We start from the raw sequence: 24100 nt of genomic DNA, 5'->3' as shown, positions 1-24100 counted from the left end.
CTGTATTCAACAGATGCCAATTGCACTGCCTTCCCCAGCCATGACAATCAAAAATGTCTCCAGACATTTCAAATATCCCCTTTGGGGCAAAACTGCCACTGTTTGAGGACCACTAGCCTAACTTATACAGTAATATTCACTATTTTTAAAAGTTTTATACCAGAGAGTCTCCTACTTTTTTACATAACGAGTTTCTGAAAAATCTGTTTGAAAGTCAAATGTCTGAAAGTTGAACAAGACATTTACATGTTATAAGGAGATTTGTAATACAAGCAAACCAGAAAGATTAAATTATGTAGTTACCATTACATTCAGTAGCACATTTTGAAGATGCTGTTGTAGCAATTTTTACATGTTTTAAAGCTTTATATTTTTCCTCCAAAGTCAAATTTACACTTGAATTAGCTTAAGTACAGTGAACCCTAGAAGGAAGCTGAAGAGTTAGCATGTAAAGCACATAGAATGACTTTCATCTGTGTAACAATTTTATAAGATCTGTGCTTTTTTTACTACAATAAGGTGCACCGCAGTTTTCCATTTCCCACTTATCTTTTATGAAATAGGAAAAATCCTTGAAACAATTTTATAAACACTTCTGTATAGACAAAGATGGCAAGAGAGCCACAAAGGAACTGGTGGCATTTAAAAGGCTCTATTATGGGAATTGTATGAAATATGCTTGTCTGATGATGTACAAATGTCTGATTTTACTTTGGCATTTCTGGGTCTTAACCCACTTTCCCTGTGCCTACTTTCTCTCCTGCTCCACTTGTTCCCGCTTTTCCATCTCAACCTGTGGACTCGGCAGTGTGGTGTTTGGACTATTTATCTGGCTTCAGTGTTAGTATCCTCAGGTCTCTGCACCTGGCATCTGACCTTTCATGCCAGCCATCCCAGAGGTTTAAGGTACTTTGCACTCACTCTGTGCCCCAGGTGACCACTGGCCTGGGTAGCCCCTGCTTGTTGGGAAGAAACATTACAGAGTTGGATGCTTGGTAATGCAAACATAAAGAAGGCAGTATCCTTGCTTTTTTAGGAGCTTTAATCCAGTGGTATAGAGGCAAATGCAGACACAGGTAATACAATAATCCCATCAAAGGAATGAGACACTGGTGTGACTATAAGTTCAAAGTAGAACCACTGTGGTTGGAGTGTGTTAAATCCAAGTGCATTCCAGAGGAGCCTGGTCGAGGGAACATGCTGATTTGAGCCAGCGGTTCATATCTGATGGAGGATCCTCCTTTAAAATTCACCTGTGGGCCCTTCTACCCGGCGGTTAGTGTTGAGAGTGCTGAGTGTGTGCTCCGGGCTTGGAACACACATTTATTATTAAAAAATAAATAATAAAAATCTAAAAAAGTCGTTTAACAACATCCCCCCGCCCCCCATTTTACAAAAAATTCGCCTCTCCCCCTCAGGAGACTTTTTTTTTCTTCTTCCTCTTTTATAAAATAACCCGGTGAAACAGCCGAGACCGACCCCACCCCCGCCTGCAGCCCAGCAGCAGGTCCAAGAAGGAACCAAGAGACCAAGGCCTTCCTGCTGCCTGGACCCGGCACCGCCACCCTCACTCCCAGCCGGCAGCCGGCAGCGGGCGGCAGCGGATCTACCCTGTCCTGCGGCCATTTAGTAGTTTTCGAGTCCGGGTGATTTTTGTCCCTCTGCGCTTGCCCCCACTCCCTCCCACCGGGTCCAGCCCCCGACTCCCGGCCCAGGCACTCGCTCTCCTCCTGTCACTGAAAGGTCGCGGCCTGTGACCCTGCGGGCAGCCGTGCCGAGAGGAACCCCAGCGCCCCAGCTACACCATGGCCTCGCTCTCCGTGGGGGACTTCCACCCCGAGGTGACTGAGGCCATGCTCTGAGTTCAGCGTAGCCGGGCCTATCCTCTCCATCCGGGTCTGTAGGGAACTGATCACCCGCGGCTCCTTGGGCCACGCCTATGTGAACTTCCAGCAGCCGGCGGACGCGGAGTGTGCTTTGTAAATTTTGATTTTATAAAGGGCAAGCCAGTACGCACCATGTGGTCTCAGCGTGAACCATCACTTCGCAAAAGTGGAATAGGCAATATATTCATTAAAAATCTGGACAGATCCATTGATAATAAAGCACTGTATGATACAGTTTCTGCTTTTGGTAACATCGTTTCGTGTAAAGTGGTTTGTGATGAAAATGGTTCCAAGGGCTATGGATTTGTATGCTTTCAGGAAGCATCTGAAAGAGCTTTTGAAAAAGTGAATGGAATGCGCCTAATGATCGCAAAGTATTTGTTGGACGATTTAAGTCTCGTAAAAAACGAGAAACTGAACTTGGAGCTAGGGCAAAAGAGTTCACCAATGTTTACATCAAGAATTTTGGAGAAGACATTGATGATGAGCGCCTTAAGGATCTGTTTGGCAAGTTTGGGCCTGCCTTAAGTGTGAAAGTAATGATTGATGAAAGTGGAAAATCGGCAGTATTTGGATTTGTAAGCTTTGAAAGGCATGAGGATACACAGCTGTGGATGAGATTAATGGAAATGGAGCTCAGTGGAAAACAAATTTACGTTGTTCGAGTTCAGAAAAACGTGGAACAGCAGACGGAACTTAAGCGCAAACTTGAACTGATGAAGCAAGACAGGATCACTAGATACTAGAATGTTAATCTTTATGTGAAAAATCTTGATGATGGTATTGATGATGAACATCTCCAGAAAAGTTTTCTCCATTTGGTACAATCACTAGTGCAAAGGTTATGATGGAGGGTGGTCGCAGCAGGTGTTTGGTTTTGTATGTTTCTCCTCCCCAGAAGAAGCCACTAAAGCAGTTACAGAAATGAACGGTAGAATTGTGGCCACAAAGCCATGGTATGTAGCTTTAGCTGAGCGCAAAGGAGAGTGCCAGGCTCACCTCACTAGCCAGTATAGGCAGAGAATGGCAAGTATATGAATTGTGCCCAACCCTGTAATCAACCCCTACCAGCCAGCACCTCCTTCAGGTTACTTCATGGCAGCTATCTCCCAGTCTCAGAACCTTGCTGCATAACATCCTCCTAGCCAAATTGCTCAGCTAAGACCTCGCTGGACTGCTCAGGGTGCCAGACGTCATCCATTCCAAAATACGCCCGGTGCTACCTGCCCAGCTGCTCCTAGACCACCATTTAGTACTATGAGACCAGCTTCTTCACAGGTTCCATGAGTCATGGCAACACAGTGTGTTGCTAACACATCTACACAGATAATGGGTCCACGTCCTGCAGCTGCAGTTGCAGCTACTGCAGCTACTCCTGCTGTCTGCACCGTTGCACAGTATAAATATGTTGCGGGAGTTTGCAATCCTCAGCAACATCTTAATGCACAGCCACAAGTTACAATGCAACAGCCTGCTGTTCATGTACAAGGTCAGGAACCTTTGACTGCTTCCATATTGGCGTCTGCCTCTCCTCAAGAGGAAAAGCAAATGTTGGGTGAATGGCTGTTTCCTTTTATTCAAGCCACACATCCTACTCTTGCTGGTAAAATCACTGGCATGTTGTTGGAGACTGATAATTCAGAACTTCTTCATAGGCTCGAGTCTCCAGAGTCTCTGTTATAAGGTCGATGAAGTTGTAGCTGTACTACAAGCCCATCAAGCTAAAGAGGCGTACCAGACAGCAGTTAACAGTGCCACTGGTGTTCCAACTGTTTAAAATTGATCAGGGACCACGAAAAGAAACTTGTGCTTCACCGAAGAAAAATATCTAAACATCGAAAAACTTAAATATTATGGAAAAAAATTGCAAAATATAAAATAAATAAAAAAAGGAAGGGAAACTTTGAACCTTATGTACTGAGAAAATGCCAGGTCTAGCAAACGTAATGTTAGTCCTAGATTACTTACTGATTTAAAAACAAAACAAAAAAACCCACAAAAAATGGTAAAATATTTTAAAAATTTAATGTTTTATAGACCCTGGGAAACAGAATTTTCAGCAAGTACAAAATTTTAAAGCATTCCTCTCTTTAATTTTGTAATCCTTCACTGTGGAATGGCTCAAAATGTCAGTTCTGTTTTAAGTAACAGAATTGATAACTGAGCAAGGAAATGTAATTTGGATTATAAAATTCTTGCTTCAATAAAAATTCCTTAAATAGTGAAAAAAGTATTCACCTATGGGCATGGTCTCTCTTAATCATACCTACGACTATAGTACTAGAGAACATTGAAATTACAATTCATTTATCTGAACCTTTGAGAATGGTCAGTTTTGATGAATTGGTAGATTCAATAGCTCAGTCCTAGCTAAAATCATCTTCTGACATTGATAGACCAAAGACCCTTGGGCCAGACTACTTGTGTTAGAATTCCAAATCCTTCTTGTACCTCCATTGTGACTTTTGTCAGATAATTTAACCTCTTTTGCCTCAGTTTTCTTATCTGTAAAATTGGGTTAAGAAACCTTATGTGGGAGAATGTTGTGAGAATTAGATTAATGCATGTCATGTGCCTAAAACAACACCTGGCATCTAGTAAAGCTCTTGATTATTGTTATCTCTTATTAATATTTGTGATGCAATACAGAATTAATTTATTCTTTCAAGTAATTCCCTTAGCATTGATGGTTTATAGACCCTGGGAAACAGAATTTTTATAACTCACTTTCATAATTGTGGTTCTTTTGTACAGTAACTCAGTCCCAATAAACACCTCCATCTTTTTGTTCTTCCATAATTATGTTATTAGATTTCTGCTATTGTCATGATCTCTAGAAATGCCCATCACTCAGAAATCATTCTAGAGTTTTGAAGTGAGAAAAGCTTTTGATGACCTATCTTTCTTTTCTTGTCTTTATGAAAACACATACTCTGCTATTATAGATCCCAGGCATTCATTTTATTTCTTTTGTATGCTACCTATTAAGTAAAACAATTTTTTTTTTTAGTAAGGATACCTGCACTTCATACAAAAACACTACTCCTCCCTCGAATTTCTCTATTTACATGCTTTTCTCATAATTTTCTTGGACATGGGCAGTTTTGATTTTCCTCAGCACCTTGAGTGTGAGATACGGACAGCAAGTGCCCAGAACCTTATTACCTAGGTTAAAAGACCTTGGGAGACATGAACAGACTCAGGCACCATACATCAGTCATAGTGCAACTTTTACCATCTCACTATGCAATAGCCCCTTAACACTCAATAAAATTGAAAAAGGATGTGGACAATATAAATATCATCTTTTTCTCCAGGCATAAAAATAACCACATTTAAAGAAAATATTTGGAAAAAAAAAAGATAGGACTTAGGAATTAGGATTATGTATCCCAGAGACAAGATTACTATGGAAGGCTTCAAGTTTATGAGGGATTATTATGTCGAAAATAGGGACCAGCTATTCTCTATCTCTAAAGAATCCCAAAGAGATGGCTAAACCTCAGCATGAAGTAATAGATAAAGTATGAAGAAGAATTTCTTGATGGTGAGAGTGAAATATTGAAAGAAAGCTCTTTCAGGAAATACCTGGAAATCTGAAACAATGTTAAGAGCAGAATGATGATTTTCCTGGCGTATTCTCTGCTTTTGAAATCTACAAAAACCTTGTGCTTTTATGAAATGTGAAATAACATATCTACATTTCTCACTATGCATCTCAAACATGCTAACGCATTGCCTATTTGTGGTACTGTGTGCTGTATCTATTTTCTATACATGGTATATAATTCATATTTTGTTTTCTTCCATGGTTCTAGTGATGCAGTTTGGGAAGAGCATAGGCCTTGGAATCAGCCATACACCTTGGCAGGTATCCTAGCTCTACTATTTGGATTCAGGGATCTTGCTTAATCTCTCTGAGATTTGGTCTTCTATTATAATTGACAATAATTAAGGAATAAACTAGTCAATGTATTTGTGTAGCAAATACAATGTTAGGGCATAGTAGTTAATACATATTAAAAATGTATTTAAAAACATATGCATATATACATGTGCCTACATTATATAGGAATACTTTATAAACAAAGCTCCAACACAGTGAGCCATGATCACACCAAAAAGAAAAGCTCCAACATATAGGAAACAAAAGTCCCTGAACAGATTCATAAATATATATCTTACATTAAAATACTTCTTCTGTAAAACATTTTACTGTATAGTTTATTTTATTTTGAGACAGTCTTGCTTTGTCACCCAGGCTGGAGGTCAGTGATGCAATCATGACTCACTGCAGCCTCAACTTCCTGGTCTCAAACAATCCTCCCGCCTCAGTTTCCTGTGTAGCTTGGACCACAGGCATGTGCCACCATGCACAGCTAATTTAAAAGAATGTTTTGTAGAGACAGGATTTTACTATGTTGCTCACATTGGTCTCAAACTCCTGGGCTCAAGTGATATGCCCCCATTAGCTGGCATTACAGGTATGAGCCACTGTGCTGGTGGAATCATCTTAAACAGCAAAATACCACCTGGAAATTTATTTATTTGTTTTTTTGAGATAGAGTTTTGCTCTTGTTGCCCAGGCTGGAGTGCAATGGCTCAATCTTGGCTCACTGCAACCTCTGCCTCCCAGGTTCAAGTGATTCTCCTGCCTCAGTCTCCCAAGTAGCTGGGATTATAGGCTCCTGCCACCACGCCTGCCTAATTTTTTGTATTTCTGGTAGAGATGGGGTTTTGCCATGTTGGCCAAGCTGGTCTTGAACTCCTGGTCTCTGGTGATCTGCCCACCTCGGCCTCCCAAAGTGCTGGATTACAGATGTGAGCCACTGTGCCTGGCACCGCTTGGAAATTTAAAAATTCTCTTAAACAATTTCTTGATTAAAGAGAAAATCAAATTTTAAAGGTCAGAATATCTAGAAGATACCATTAATTAAATTATTACATGTTAGAACTCAAGCTAATGCTGTGTTCAGAGAAAAAATATATAACCCTAAATGTTTTCACAGATAAACAAGAACAGATGAGAACAAATAAATTAAGTGTCACATTTTAAAAACTAGACAAAGAACAAGAAATTAAGCCTAAGAAAAATTAAGGAAAAGAACAAATAAAAATAAAAGGAAACATTAATGAAATGTAAACAGAAAAAGCAAGAAACTAAGAAATACATTCAAGAGCTGGTTTTCAAAAATTAGTTAAAGCAGACAACCCACAGAGTGGGAGAAAATCTTCACAACTTATACAGCTGACAAAGGACTATATCTACAAGGAACTCAAACGAATCAGTAAGTAAAAACAAAACAAAACAAACACCAAAAAATCCCACCAAAAAGTGGGCTAAAGACATGAATAGACAGTTCTGAAAACAAGATATACAAACGGCCAACAAGCATATGGAAAAATGCTCAACATCACTAATAATCAGGGAAATGCAAATCAAAACCACAATGTGATACCACCTCACTCCTGCAAGAATGACCATAATCAAAAAATCAAAAAATAATAAGTGTTGGTGTGGATGTGGCAAAAACAGGACACTTAAGAAAATTATATATATATAATTTTGGTGTATATATACATGGTATATATATGGTGTATATATATATACATGGTGTGTGTATATATATATACACCATGAAATACTACTCAGCCATATAAAGGAATGAAATAATGGCATTTGCAGCAACCTGGATGTTATTAGAGACTATTATTATAAGTGAAGTAACTCAGGAATGGAAAACCAAACATCGTATGTTCTCTCTCATATGTGGAAGCTAAGCTATGAGGACTCAAGAGCATAAGAATGATACACTGGACTTTGGGGACTTGAGGGAAAAAGTGGGGATGGCGAGGGATAAAAGACTACACATTGGATACAGTGTATGAAAAATTCGGAAATCACCACTAAAGAACTTATCCATTATGGAGAAATAGGAACACTTTTACACTGTTGGTGGGACTGTAAACTAGTTCAATGATTGTGGAAGACAGTGTGGCACTTCCTCAAGGATCTAGAACTAGAAATACCATTTGACCCAGCCATCTCATCACTAGGTATATACTCAAAGGATTTTAAATCACGCTGCTGTAAAGACACATGCACAAGTCTGTTCATTGTGGCACTACTTACAATAGCAAAGACTTGGAACCAACCCAAATGTCCATCAATGATAGACTGGATTAAGAAAATGTGGCACATATACACCATGGAATACTATGCAGCCATAAAAAAGGATGCATTCATGTCCTTTGTAGGGACATGGATGAAACTGGAAGCCATCGTTCTGAGCAAACTATCACAAGGACAAAAAACCAAACACCACATGTTCGCATTCATGGTTGGGAACTGAACAATGAGAATACTTGGACACGGGAAGGGTAGCATCACACACTGGGGCCTGTCGTGGTGTGGGGGAATGGGGGAGGGATAGCATTAGGAGATATACCTAATGTAAATGACGAGTTAATGGGTGCAGCACACCAACATGACACGTGTGTATATATGTAACAAACCTGCACATTGTGCACATGTACCCTAGAACTTAAAGTATAATTAAAAAAACCAAAAACCAAAAAACAAAAAACAAAAAAGGAACTTATCCATGTAACCAAACACCACCTGCTCCCCAAAACCTATTGAAATAAAAATAAAAACAGAGAAAAGTAAAACTGGTTAAAACAAGCAAAGCACAATTACACAAAATAAGAAACAAGAATAGAGAAATTACCACAAATACAGAGGAAATGGGAATAATTGACTCTGTTCAACGAAATTGAAGTGGAATAATTTTAGAAAAAGGTAAATTGATAAAACCATCTCAGAAGAGGAAGGTCATTTAGTATATTTAGAGATCATTGACTATAAGGAGATAGATAAAAGTTGTTAAAAGCACTAATGCCTCCCTAATGAAAGCATTCTTCTGTCAGTACAAGCTGATGCTATTATTAAAAAGGAAAAAAAGAGATATGGAAATTGGAAAGGAGGAGATAAAATTATTGTTTGTAGATAGCGATTGTATATATCAAAACCCAAGAGAATCAACTGAAAAATTCCTAATGACCATAAGCAAATTTGTTATCTGTATACAAAATCCATATAAAAAAGTATGATAGCATGTATACCTACTATGTACCCACAAAAATTTAAAATATAATTTAAAACTTTTTAAAAAGTATGCTGCGTAAAACATAATAACCACCAAAAATATTTTTAGAAGAGAATAAACTTGATAAGAAATGTGCAAAAGTTTTATGAAGGAAGTTCTGACACATGACCGAGGGACGTCAAAGAAGGCTTGACTAAATGGAAAGGCATTTCCTGTTCTTGGAAAGGTAGACTGAATATCACAACATTTTACTCATGCCTAAATTAATCTCTATACTTCATGCAAGTCAGTTAGAAATAACAACAGGAGTCTTCTTCCTTCTCCTCCACTTCCTCCTCCTCCACTTCCTCCTCCTTCACGTTCTTTTCTGTGAGGGGTGGGGGTGGGGATTAAATAAATTTATTTGAAAATTCAAAAGGAAAGTTAAACATGCCAGAATAGCCAAAATCATTACAAAAATAAGAGTAATAAAAGGAACAAGGCATACAGATTTTATTACTGTATTTATTCATTTTTGTCTCTGTTGCCCAGGCTGGAGTACATACAGCAGGAAGAGCTCAGCTCAGTGCAACTTCCGCCTCCCAGGTTCAAGCGATTCTCCTGCCTCAGCCTCCTGAGTAGCTGGGACTGCAGGTGCACATCACCATGCCTGGCTAATTTTTGTATTTTTAGTAGAGATAGGGTTTCGCCATGTTGACCAGGCTGGTCTTGACCTCCTGACGTCAAGTGATCCGCCCCATTTAGGCTTCCCAAAGTGTTGGGATTACAGGGCTGAGCCATTGCTCCTGGCCCCAGATTATAAAATATATTTTAAAGCTGAAATATTTAAAACACATTGTTACTAGGGCATGAAAAGACAGGTCATTGGTTAAAAGCTGGCAACCCAGAGAAATATATTCAGTTTTATATCTTTTTTCTTAGGGTGTTTTCGTATCTTTTATTTTTTCATTTTTTATTATGCTTTAAGTTCTGGGATACATGTTCAGAACGTGCAGGTTTGTTATGTAGGTATACATATGCCATGGTGGTTTGCTGCATCCATCAGCTGGTCATCTACATTAGGTATTTCTCCTAATGCTATTCCTCCCCTTGCCCCTCACCCTCCGACAGGCCCCGGTGTGTGATGTTCCCCTGCCTGTGTCTCCGTGTTCTTACTGTTCACCTCCCACTTATGAGTGAAAACATGTGGTGTTTGGTTTTCTGTTCCTATGTTAGTCTGCTGAGAATGATGGTTTTCAGCAGTTTTATATCTTGATAGGAGTTTGGGTTATAAAGATGTAATTTCACTTTGTGAAACTCAGTGAATATACAGTTAAGATTTGTACGTTTCATTGTATATTTTTCTCTTGAAAGAAAAAAATCGAAAAATAATATTGGCGTCTAATCTAATGATATGTATACTAAAGTATTTGGAGGGAATTAAGCTGCTATCTGCAATTCATTTAGAAACAAATAAGAAAGTCAGAAAATAAGATGGCTAGAGGGCTGCATATATGAAAAATTTTGTAGTTATATAAAATTATCTCAACATTGCTGTATGCTTGAAAATTTTCATAATAAAATGTTGGAAAATAGACTCTAATATTTAAAGAAATTTGGTATACAATAAAAACAAAACTGCAAATCTGTAAGTTATAACATTATCTACAGAATGAAAGATTTTGTCTCCTATTATAACAGTTTCAGGAACCAGGATGCAGATGAGAAGGGTTGGGTGTAGACTGAGTTGCCCCTGGAATGACTCTTCCAGATTCTGTGGTGTCTCCTAGTGTTCTGACTTGTGAGGCTAAGGAGGAACTCCGGCACCCCAGCCCCTGAGAGCACTGTGCTGGGCCACTGCTTTCCTACTAGCAGGGGCCATGTTGGCTATGAGGCGAGCACAGGTCCAGGAGCTACACACACACCCCAAGGGCTAGGAGAACAAAGTAAGCCTTGTAACAAAGCACATGTTGTACAGGCCGAGGGCAGTTCTGTTCTTCAAGCATGGTGATTTGACTTTTTTTTGTTAAGTTGTTGTTTGTTTTGTTAAGTTGTTTGTTAACTTTCTTTGCTCCTTTGACTTTTTGTTTTTTTGTTAAGTTGCTCTTTTATAGCTAACAACTTTAGTATTTAAAACAGTTTATTCAGGAGTTCTGAGTAGTTTATAAAGTGCTATTACTTAGCTGTTTGTCCTCTGTGCTTTTCAGTTACTCGACCTTAGATTTATATTTTTCAAAGACTGCACAGAATGGGTGTTGGGGAGAAGTGTCATTCTGCTATTCTGTGTACAGTTTCAGAAAACTGGGGTTCCTGGGGACTCACCTGAGCTTCAAGCAGTAGAAACTGTCAGCATGTGGAGAGAATTAGCTAGGCTTCCTCAATATTTAAGGTGTACTTGGACTCTGATAGGTAAATTTGAGGCTACTTTTATTTGGGGAATGGGGGTGAGAAAGTGTATATATGTATTTTGGTGGCAAAAGGGAAACACTAGAAATTCAAATATATGAGAACTCTCTAGTTTTGAGAGCTCTCAGGGAGGGGCACACATTAAAGAAAACAGTTTACAGAATGTGTTCACAACAGAATTTATTTCTTTAGCATATCTTTCATTGAAAATGTCATCTTTGATGTCACCCTTTTACATCTTGAATAATTTTACTATTTGAATATGGAAATACTGATGCACAATTTCTGAGAAAAATCTTCTCTATCTTTTGGTTTACATTTACTTGATTGACAGTATTGTGGACTTTTTAAACCATATGCCTGCCTGAGAAACTAGCACTGGAAAGCTTCCAGTGACAAAGGTCACCTAGCTATGCCCTTTACTTGTAGTTCTCACTGGACATTATTTCCATGAGGTGTGAGGTATACAGTTAGCAAAGGACCAGCAAGTAAGATTTTAAAGAATGTGATTATAAAAAAGGAGAAATTGTTTCAGGCAAGTTTGTAAAATCTAGTGTATGTGAGTGTTTAGGAAAGAAGCTGAAGGTGAACGGTGATAAACTGGACCCCAATCCCGATTTCAGCTGCCTTAAATCCTCTCTTTAGATTCACACTGAAAGCTTACAGCCTTATGTGCATTTACTTGGCAACAGGTTCTGTGCTAAGTGCCTTACATATCCTGTTTCTTAATTCTCACAGAAACCTTAAAAAGTAGGTCTTTTCCATTTTACAGGTAGAGAAACAAAAGCAAAGAGAGTTAAGTCATGTTAGGGTATAATTTTCAAAAGGATAAAATCATGACTCTCAGGTAAATACAAAAGGGACATATGTCCATTATTTTATTGAACTAATTAATTAATGAGGGAACAAGTAAGATGTCATAATCAGTTCAAAGAGCATTTAAGAAGTGATGGCAGTTATTGGCAATTTAACAAAGACATGTTAAGATAAAATTGCTGAGTTAGATGTAAAACTGGTTAATATTCAACAGGCCATCACTATTTTACATTGTCTGTTCCATTGGTTGGAAATTGTTTGCATCTCTACTGGACAAAACCCTGCAAATTAATCAGTAAATTCCTTAAGTATGAGACCTTTTAATCAAGAGTGAAAATGAGATGAACGAATTACAGGTCTAGACAATCCTAGGGGACCTTTGCCTCTTATGATATTGAAAAGATCTGTTCCCACCTTTTTTCCCTATTTCCAAGTTTGGAGAATTTTTTTTTTTTGACAGTAACCTGTTCCCACAAATATTAGCTAATGGAGCAGAAATTTGAACCTCAGTCTCTGTAACTGCACAGACCTTGTACTCAACCCTTTGTTATGACTCAGCAATGAGTTAATTTGTATTTTTAAGAATGTTGGAATCTATCAGGTCTTTGCAAATAATTCTTTTTCACAGCTAGGACTTCTCTGAAGCACAGAGATTCTCTGGAGGATGAAATCATCCAACTCAGTAAATAAACATCTATCTGAAGTAGCAGCACTTTTTGTTTCTGCTTTAGAGGAGATTGCTGATACCAGACTTGAAGAACATGAGAACTATGGTAAGAATGACACTGAGACAACACTCTGTTTTTATGTCTGTTTTTATCAACATTAAAACATTAGGGCAATAGAAAAATTTAGGTTGAAAGCGTATTTTATTACCTGCTTTGCAAATGGCTTTAAGATTAGGTAATACCTTTTAGAATAAGAAATAGATAAATAAATGCTCACTTTTGGGCATACCCTCTCCAACTTTTTTCAACTTTTATGCTTTAAAGTAGGGTAATAATAGGGATCTTCAAACTGGGTTCCAGAAAAAGGGATTTCGTATATAATCCCTGAACCCCTCATGTCATGCATCATATATAACCCCAAACACACCATGCTATGATTCAACTCCTGAACATATCATATCACCAGGATGAAGTCATGGATACCAAGAAAGCAGCATGGTGATGGCAGGTTGTCTTCAGACAAACTCCGAAGTTAGAAAAGTCACCTCACCTTCCTAAGGGTTAGTTTGTTCCCTCATATGTGTGTGGTTGGACTAGATGGGAGGTTTCTAAACTTTTTAGCACCACGGCCCCCAAATATGATGCCATATCATGCATGACTTAGTGTGTTCAGGGGTTACATATCATACATGGCATGGTGTGTTCAGGGGTTACAGATCATACATGATGGCATAATGCATTCAGGAGTTATATATGATACATGGCATGGCACATTCAGGGGTTGCATTTGACAGAGAGATGCTATGGTTAAAGGAATCGAGAGAGAAAGGGAAGTGGATGGCTCAGACTTCTTACCTCCCTGTTCTCTCCTTCCCTTATGGAAGGAATCAGGATTCACTACAAAATTTGCAGGGTTCAGTGCAAAATAAAATTTGGGACTCTTTGTTAAAAAACAAACAAAAAAAATATTAAATATACTAAAATATAAAGTTTTTTCCTTTAAAAAATTCAGTGAATTTCAAAATGTAATAGCTACAGCCAAGATAAATGAGCAGCATAAATTTACAAATTGTAAAAATAGTATTTTTTGTGTCATAATTTTATGTAGTACAATATATAATACTTAATAATCTGATATCACGATTATCATAAGATGTTTTTCTGGCTCATATTTTTGCAAATTCACATGCAGGTATTAGATCATGCAAATTTAAATTTTTAGCAACATCACTTTCTTTTTTTTCTTCAACTTTTATTTTTATTTTAAGTTCAGGGGTACATGTGCAGGATGTGCAGGTTTGTCACATGCTGCTTTGCTGCAGAAATAATCCAATCACTTAGGTATTAGGCCCAGCATCCATTAGCTATTTTTCCCAATGTTCTCCCTGCTTCCACCACCCCTCTCCAATTTTCAATCTATGTAACTGAACACAGCATTAATTGCTCTTGGCAATTTCAAAATCACAAATCATTTTTGATAATTTTAATTTTAAGAAGATCTTTCTGCTAATGCAATGATTACTGGAGCTGTTAAGAGTATTTTATAGGTTGCAACAATATTGGGATAAATTTCTGATAAATTATGTCAAAATATACTTTTCAGTACATCTAGAGCTGATGACTCTTGTTTTCTCTAGAAAAAGATGTAACTCTTGGCACAAATTTTCTGTAAGTCTGAATTTAATTTCAAATGTAAATTTGTATAATGACGTTTCATTATTTCCCTTGATGCTTTTCATAACTTGTGGAGGTTGGACAAGAAACTTTCTAATTTGTGTATATTTCAAAATGTCTGTTATGCATTCTATTGCTATATCTTCAATGATAAGAAAAAATTAATTTAAAAATTGTTTACCCCATTTATACTTGGTTTATCCAGTACTCCATATGATAATAGTGTTATTTTTCATCAAACATGGTACTCTTAGAATTTAATTTCTATTTCTAAGCCTGTGGATATTTGTCTTGTAAGACTGAGCAGTTTTTTAAACTGAAGATTCTATAATATACTGCTGAAATTTACTACATAAGCACCAACAGTTCCTGTCCTGGCATTTCTGCTGCTGCTACTGCTATAGCTGCTGTCACTACCATCATTCCGTACCAAGGTCCCAGGCTGGTCCTACTCCCCTGCTTCCCTTCACCTCTGGACTGTCCCAGTCACTGGCACACATATAGGGCCAACAGCTTTGGGTATGCTGTTTGCTGAGCCTGAAGCTGCTCATGTGCAGGCTGCTGCTGGACCCCTACAACATACCCACATACCAGTATATTGCCTCTGTTATTTGCATGCTCCGTTGTCCTATTGAATTTAACTTACAAAACACAACATGTTATTTTATTTTATTATTTTACTTTAAGTTCCGGGATACATGTGCAGAATGTGCTGGTGTGTCACATAGGTATACATGTGCCATGGTGGTTTGCTGCACCTTTAAACCCGTTGTCTAGGTTTTAAGCCACTCATGCTTTAGGTATTTGTCCTAATGCTCTCCCTCCCTTTGTCCCCACCCCCCGACAGGCCCTGGAGTGTGTTGTTCCCCTCCCTCTGTCCATGACAAAACACAACATGTTTTGAGAATTTGAAGAGGATGAACCTATAAGACTAAGAATGCACAGTCAAAAATAGAAAGAGTCAGAAGATTCTGATGCCACCGAAGCCAAGAGAAGAGATAATTTCAAGAAGGAGAAAGTAATCAATGGAATCAAGCAATGTCAAGAGGTCAAGTAATATCAGGAAGGACTAAAAAAATTTTGTTGGCTTAACAACATAGAAGTCACAGGATCTTAGGTCTTAGTGATCTTAGAAATGTCTTAGTGATTTAGAAATGAGTTGTTTCATAGAGAAATGCAGGCTGCAATCAATCAAAAGCAGCTTGAGGTATAAGCAGGGAGTTGAAAAATGGACTCTTACAATCCTTCTTATGTCCTGGCCTGATGATCAGTAGATATGGTCCCTCTTAGATGACCCTCAAAATGGCCTTGGAAGCATGCAGAGGGGGGATATCTGATTCTTTGCAGATGTTGCTTCTCCTTCCTCTTTATCACTGTTTATCATGGCTTAACGATAACAACTACCATGCATTGGGAATGTACTTTGTGTTAGTTAGGCTGGTGCTGAGAATTTCGTATATGCTTATCTCTAATTCTGTATGCTGCGCTTATCGTTTGCCAAATGAAGAAGTAGACTCAGCCTGTGTGATCATTAAAGTTCATACAGCTATTATCAGACCTGACATTCAAACTTGATCCTAAGTCCCTGTTCCTGCCACTATCATAGTGCTGCCTTTTCTTTTGAGCCACACTTTCTTTTCTGTGAAATGCAGAGAGGAGTCTCCAGGGAGGAAGGCCAGGTAGTCTGTGACTTTTTTTTTAAGACAGGGTTTCATTCTGTTGCCCAGGCTGGTCGACCCCCTGATCGCAGGTGATCCCACCACCTTAGCCTCCCAGTGGCTGGGACTATAGGTGATCACACCACCATGCCCAGTCAAGTTTTAAATATTTTGCAGAAATGGGGTTTTGCCATGTGGCCAAGGCTGGTCTCAAACTCCTGAGCTCAAGTGATCCGCCCACCTCAGGCTCCCAAAATTCTGGGATTACAGGTGTGAGACACTGTGTCTGGTCATAGTCTGTGATATTTTGTTGTCTCTTATTCATTAATCACAATACCTTTTATATTTGGACATCTCAGATCAAATAAACTTCACTTAATATTACTTGACTCTGTGTCCCTATCCAAATCTCATGTTGAATTGTAATCCTCAGTGTTGGAGGAGGGACTTGGTGGGAGGTGACTGGATCATGGGACTGGACTTCCACGTTGCTGTTCTTGTGAGTTATTTAAAAGTGCATAGCACTTCTCCCTTCGCTCTCTCTCTCTTACTCCAACATGTGAAGATGTGTCTGCTTCCCCTTCACCTTCCATCATGATTGTAAGTTTCCTGAGGCCTCCTCAGCCATGATTCTGATATAGCCTGCAGAACTGTGAGTTGACTAAACCCCTTTTCTTCATAAATTACCCAGTCTCAGGTAGTTTTTTATAGCAATATGAGAATGGACTACTATATTTCTCAATACATTCTACTGCAATTTGCTGAAGCCTATGGGACTTTGAACACAAATTCTTTCACACAACTTAGTCAACAAAAGTTGATAATATGAAAAAGTTTCATCCAACCTATCAAAACTACATTAGTTAAATCCATCATAAACAGATATCTTGCTCTGACTAATACCTCGTTCCCCTTCTTGATGAGAATGTTGTTTAATTTCCATATAATTGTGAATTTGCCAAATTTTCTTCTAAATAATGTGTATTCTGTTACTGTTTATTATTGTAGTCAATAAATGTGTGTTAGGTCCAGTTGGTTTATAATATTGTTCAAGTTCCATATTGCTGATATTCTGTCTAGTTTTTCTGTCCATTATTATAAGCAGGATATTCATTCAACCATTACTGTTGAATTGCCTATTTGCTTCAATTTTGCCAGTCTTCATGTATTTGGGACTCTGTTTTTAGGTGCATATATGTTTATAATTGATAATTTTATCATTAGAAAATATATTTCTTTATTTCAAGTAAATTTTTTTTCTTAAAATCTATTCCATCTAGGCCAGGCATAGTGGCGCACCCCTGTAATCCCAGCACTTTGGGAGGCCGAGGTGGGTGGATCATGAGGTCAGGAGATCAAGACCATCCTGGCTAACATGGTGAAACCCCATCTCTACTAAAAATACAAAACAAAACAAAACAAAACAAAAAAAAACTAGCCAGGAGTGGTGGCAGGTGCCTGTAGTCCCAACTACTCAGGAGGCTGAGGCAGGAGAATGGCATGAACCTGGGAGGCAGAGCCTGCAGTGAGCCAAGATCATGCCACTGCACTCCAGCCTGGGCAACAGAGTAAGACTCTGTCTCAAAAAAAAGAAAAAAATTGATTCCATCTAATGTTAGTACAGTTACTCCAGGTCTCTTTGATTACAATTTGCATGACATGTATTTTTACACCTTTTTGCTCTCAATCTATTTGTGTCTTTGAATCTAAACTGTCTCTTATAGATAGCTTATAGTTAGATCACTTTTAAAAATCCGTTCTGCCATTCTTATCTTGTATTAGGAGTGGTTAATCCATTTAAATGTAACTATTTATAAAGTAAGATTTATAATTCCTATTTGTTTTATGTATGCCATCTTTTTATTTCTTTATTCCTTCATTACTGTCTTGTTTTGTGTTAATCAATATTTTCTAGTATATCATTTTAATTATTTTGTAATTTCTTCTGCTGTCTTTTTTTTGGAGTTATTTTCTTAGCAGTTGCCTTAGGGATTAAAATGAATATTTTAATTTATAACCATCAGGTTTGGATTAGTATCAACTTAGTTTTAGTAGTTCACAACATCTTTGCTTCTATAGAGCTCTATTCCCTTTTTTGTGTTGTCATTTTAATTTAAATTCCATTATTATATATTAAGGGTCACCAATACAGATTTATAATTATTGCAGTTGTCTTTTAAGTTAGGAGGAGAAAACGAGTTACACACAAAAAATACATTTATCCTGTTTTTCTATGTAGTTGCCTGTAGAGATGTTCTTTATTTTTTCATGTGGATTTGAGTTACTGTCTAGTGTCTTCTTATTTAATTCTGACAGGATTCCTTTTAGTATTTTTTGCAGAGTAGCTTTGCTAGTAACAAATTATCTCAGTTTTTGTTTATCTGGGAATGTCATAATTTTTTATTTACTTTTGAAGATTATCTTGCTTGTTATAGAATTTTTGGTTGACAATATTTTTTCTTTGAATGTCGTAACACTACCTTCTGAGCTTCATGGCTTTTATTGAGAAGTCAGCTGTTAATCTTATTGAGTATCCCTTGCATATAATGAGTTAGTTATTTCTTTTGATGCCTTCAAGATTTTCTCTTTGTGTTTGTTTCTTTTTCTTTTTTGAGACAGAGTCTCACTGTTGGGAGCAAGCCCCCCCAAAATCTGGTCATAAACCAGCCCCAAGACTGGCCATAAACAAAATCCTTGCAACTCTGTAACATGTTCATAATGGCCCTAACACCCGTGCTGGAAGGTTGTGGGTTTATGGGAATGAGAGCAAAGAACACCTGGCCCACCCAGGGTGGAAAACCGCATAAAGGTGTTCTTAAGCCCTGAACAATAGCTTGAGTGATCTGTGCCTCAAGGGCGTGCTCTTGCTGCAGTTAACTAGCCCAACCTATTCCTTTAACTTGGCCCATCCCTTCATTTCCCATAAGGGATACTTTTAGTTAATTTAATATCTATAGAAACAGTGCTAATGACGGGTTTGCTGTTAATAAATATGTGGATAAATCTCTGTTTGGGGCTCTCAGCTCTGAAGGCTGTGAGACTCCTGATTTCCCACTTCACGCCTCTATATTTCTGTGTGTGTGTCTTTAATTCCTCTAGTGCCACTGGGTTAGGGTCTCCCCGACCGAGCTGGTTTCAGCAAGTGGCGTCCATTCATGGGGGCTCGAATCCAGGTCGAAGGGTCGCTGGAGTGACGGTTGGAATGGAAAACTAGCTGGAGGACACCGAAGTACTCTTAAAGTAATCCCCGTGGTGAGTAAGAAGGGGAGCTCAGAGGCATCAGTGTAACAATGGGACAGGTATGGGGTCTGGTTTGTTTCATCTTGGAACTTTTCCACACTGATTATGAAGAGGAACAAGAGTATAGTGAAGTAACAGAAGAGGTTACAGAGCATGTTCATTTGCCAGCTAAAGTGAAAGCGGCAAAGGAAGGAGAGGTTCATCCCTACCCTTCTGCACCCCCTCATTATTATTTTGAAGAAAATGACCCCCCAGATCTTTCTTTTCTGGAGGACACTGGGTGAAAATAGTTGCCTCAATGACTTCTCAAGTAGCACCTTGAGCGACTGCTCTTAGTTCTATTCAGGCAGGAATTCAGCAAGCTAGACAAGAGGGTGATTTAGAGACTTGGCAGTTCCCTGTTAGAATACATCCCCTAGATCAACAGGGAAATATTTTCTCGTTGTGTTTGTTTCTTTTTTTTTTTTCTTTCTTTTTTTTTTTTTTGAGACAAAGTCTCACTCTGTTGCCCAGGCTGGAGTGCGGTGGTGTGATCTTGGCTCGCTGCAATGACTGCCTCCCAGGTTCAAGTGATTTTTGTGCCTCTGCTTCCTGATTAGCTGGGATTACAGGTGTGTACAACCACACCTGGCTCATTTTTGTATTTTTGGTAGAGATGGGATTTCATCATATTGGCAAGACTGGTCTCAACTCCTGACATCAAGTGATCTACCTGCCTCCACCTCCCAAAGTGCTAGGATTACAAGCATGAGCCACTACACCCAGCCTGTCTTTGGTTCTTGACAGTTATTTTGTGTCTAGGTATTGGTCTCTTTGCGTTTATTCTACCTAGAAGTAATTGAACTTCTTGAATATGTACCTTAACATTTTTCACAAATTTGGGAAGCTTTTGACCATGATTTTGTCAAATATTTTTTTCTGCCCTTCTTGTTTTAGGACTCTAATTATGCATATGTTGATATGCTTGATAGTGTCCCACAGATCTCTAAGGCCGTATTCATTATTATCTTTTCTTCTTGTTTCTTGTACAGAATAATCTCAATCAAACTGTCTTCAAATTAACTGATTCTTTCATCTGCCTGCTCAAATCTGCTGTTGAGCCTCTAGTAAAATTTTCATTTTAGTCATTGCACCTTTCAACTTCAAAATTTGTTTGCTCTTTTAAAAAGAGTATTTATCTCTCTACTAATATTCTCTTTGCTGAGATGGCTTTCTTTTGCTGTTTTTAGTTATTTGAAAATACTTAAAATAGTTGACATAAAGTCTTTGTTAGTCAGTCTAATTTATAGACTTTCTGAGAAACAGTTACTTTTGATAGGTTTTTTATCCCTGTGTAAGGGCCATACATTTTTGTTCCTTTGCATATCTCATAACTTTTTTTGTTGAAAGTTGGTCGTTTTAAATAATGTCAACTCTTAAAATCAGATTCTTCCTCCTCCCAAGAGTTTGTTGTCATTGCTGTTTGTTGTTGTTATTATTGTTCTGAACTGATTTTGTACAATTTGTATTCTTTGTTGTATGTGACCACTAAAGTTTTTGCTCAATTTGTTTAGTTATCAACTAATGATTGGACAAAGATTTCTTTAAATGCCTGTAACTAATATGCCTCCCAGACTTTAATGATGGGCTCTGTGTATATGTTGAGGTACGCCTTTAATACCCAGTTGGGGAGTTGACAACTGCCTTACCCTTTGCTTTGCATTTTGAGCCTCAAAGTTAGCCAGAGGTGAAAGCTTAGGGCCTTTTCAGGTCTTTCCTAAGCATACCCACAGCCACGAGGTCATGCCCATAGCTGAACATATGCATGTAGCTTTCTAGATTTTTAACGATATGTGAAACTTTTGAAGCCCCTATTGACATCTCATTCCCTGGATTCTCCTTTTAAGCTTTTTATTTAGCCTGTTGTTCACTCTGTTACCTAGGCAGCTGTGATGTTAAACAATTGCCTCTAACTGTTTTCAACAAATGTCCTGGGAGTGGGTACTTTTCACACAGAGTAAGTGCTGAATCTGATCAAATAAAGACAGCTTTGCAGGTGAGGTCTTTGGGAGAACCACCAGACAGGTTAAATAATTACTGTTCTCCGAAACTGAGACTTTGAAAGACTAGTTTTCATTAAGATTTTGGAGCATTGGTTTTCAAGGCTACTACAAAGCTGGAGATGGGGGAGATGAGAATAGGCCAAATTAAAACATCACAAAACTTGCTGTTCCTACCAAGATTCCAGCTCCCCAATTGCTGTAAGTCCTTGATTAATTTCCAGAATTCTTAAAAATTGATTCAAAAATTTTAGACAGATTTCTTGGTGCTCTTATGAAGGAAAGATATTTTGGAGGCTCCCACTCCTCTGTTTTGCAGATGTCACTTTCTTTTATTTGTTTATATTCTTATTTATAGGTTATTCTAATGTTACTGGTAATTAAATACACTGTATTATCTATATATGCATATATTATAAGACTATAGTTAAGATCATTTTATTTCTTATTACTCTTTTAGGTATTGCCATAAGTAAACCTTTGTTCAGAGTGCAAACTAAGCTACCTTATACTGCATTTATTATTACATCCACCTATCCAGTCAGCCAGCCATGAAGCAAAGATCCATTGAGCATCTACCATGGTCAGGTCTATATGCTATAATTCCAGACACTGGTAGTGAAAAATATTTGGAAAGTGAAGAATTCTTAAGTATTTTAAAGAAAAACCAAATATTTAAATTTTTTTGGCTCACATATCTCTGAAAAATCTAATGTCGCCTTTAGAGTAAGGGATTTGAGAGCTAAACATTTAAGACAGTATGTAAAGTAAAAAAGTAGAAAATGTTCCTAATTAGTATGTCCTAAGAGAAAGATTAGAAAATGGTCAAATATAGGCCCTTGGGTTTATGAGCTCAAAGTCTATGAAACCAGTCTATTAATGAATAAAATATCTTTTCCTGATTAAATATTATATTTAATTAAAATATTTTATTTTTAAAAAAATTTACTGATGGTATAACCAAGGAAATGAGATTCTAGGTTGAATTCTTTTCTGAAGTCTGAGAAATTCATGTCAATTAAATTAGTTTGTTTCCCTTCTTCTTTCCATAGAAAAGTAAGGAAAATAAATGATGAATTATAAACTAATCCCTCCTCAAACTCCAAATTGACAGCAGTAGTGTTAATAATAGTCAATTTCATGTCAAGAGGAATGCTTAATATAATTGAAATGGAAATGAGTGTTTAAAATGTACAAACCTTTTCATATGTTTTAAGCAAATTATTTATTTTAGTATGAATGTTTGTGCTCTTTGTGGGGAACACACTGTTTGTTTTGAATGCCATTTTTTTCCGTAGGATAATTAGTGTTCATCTGAACTTATTGAATTAACATTTTTTATATCTAAATGAGATCAATGAACATTTTTATTTCTTCTCTTTCTTTTGGGCTCAGTTAACCTTTAACATATTATTATTTAATATTGAAAAAAATACCCAACTTTGCCAAGTAAGCAAGGGATTTTGTTGCATAAACAATACAGTTTTTCTGCTTACCTGATATAGCCAGACATGTTTTTCAATATTAAATAATATATTAAGAGAGAGACTGAGGAGAGAAATGACAACTTGACATAAATGATATAAATGTGCCAGATTCTTGGCTGCACACTCTAATCTATAGGTACATTATTTGAGGTAGCAAGTCAAATGTTCTTGCCTGTGAGAGTGGGAGGATTCTGAATTCATATAATAGCAAGGAGTTCAGTGTCACTGAAGTTATCACTGCAAATGGAAGAGTAGAGAAATAAGGCTTTTTAGGTGTCTAAACAAGGAGTTCAGATTTTTATTGTCTAGGAGATGAAGAACTATTGGTGGATTTTTGAGCAGTGATGGAACATGGTCATTTGCAGGGAAATAACATTCTTGGAACTCTGGAGATAAATTTGATCAGGCAAGACCTGCCTTTAGAGGTCTTAATCTTATGCCAATTTTTTTTGGGAAGATGCTCACAGGGTCACTCTGCAAAACTTTTCCAGCCAGATCCCCAAATTAAAGTTATTCCAATGAGAATATAGAGAATAGTCTAGGTCAGTTACATAAACCAGTTTGGACTTTGAAAAATGAAATGTCCTATTTTTATACATTGCTAATAAAAACAAGCTTATGACTGCTTTCTAAAAATTCTAGGTAACATCGAAACTTCTGTATTGTTTTAGTTTCTAGTATATTAACAGTTTTTGTTTTTAGAATAGTTCAATGAAAGGGGCACCATTTCATTTTATATTTTCCATCTGTAAAGTAATAAAGAACTGTCTACATTTCATATAGACTTTGATTTCATCTTTATGCAACTCCCATGAGCAGGTATTATTATCCTTATTTTAAAACTAAAGAAGCTGATTCCCAGGTTAAGCAACTTGGCTTTCATTACAGAAAGAGCTGGAATTTGAACCCAAGTCTCTCCAACATCAAAATCCTTTCTTTCTAATATATCACCCTTCTCCTTGACAGCACTTGTATAGGTGGAATGTTGTTCTTCCTCTGTACACCTTCTTTACAGAGCATTTTCTTCATGTTATCTAAAGGTATGGTACAAATTAAAAACCTGTGAATCTCTGCATTAGGATAATTCAGCTTACCTAATTGTTTAGGTCACGTAGCCCCTTGTTTCCTCCGTAATAAT

At 37.5% G+C, this 24100-nt stretch overlaps 1 protein-coding gene and 1 pseudogene across 1 annotated transcript in view; one reads left to right on the top strand and one right to left on the bottom strand.

Annotated features, from left to right (window-relative positions):
* Positions 1 to 24100, bottom strand: part of GMPS (guanine monophosphate synthase) — a 792617-nt gene that overhangs the window by 641173 nt on the left and 127344 nt on the right. The gene's annotated exons all lie outside the window — the stretch shown is intronic.
* On the top strand, positions 1806 to 3750 carry LOC126947518 (polyadenylate-binding protein 1-like; annotated as a pseudogene).

Source organism: Macaca thibetana, chromosome 2 (genome assembly GCF_024542745.1).
Source record: "Macaca thibetana thibetana isolate TM-01 chromosome 2, ASM2454274v1, whole genome shotgun sequence".
Lineage (NCBI taxonomy): Eukaryota > Metazoa > Chordata > Mammalia > Primates > Cercopithecidae > Macaca > Macaca thibetana.
This window is presented reverse-complemented; position numbering and strand designations above follow the sequence as displayed.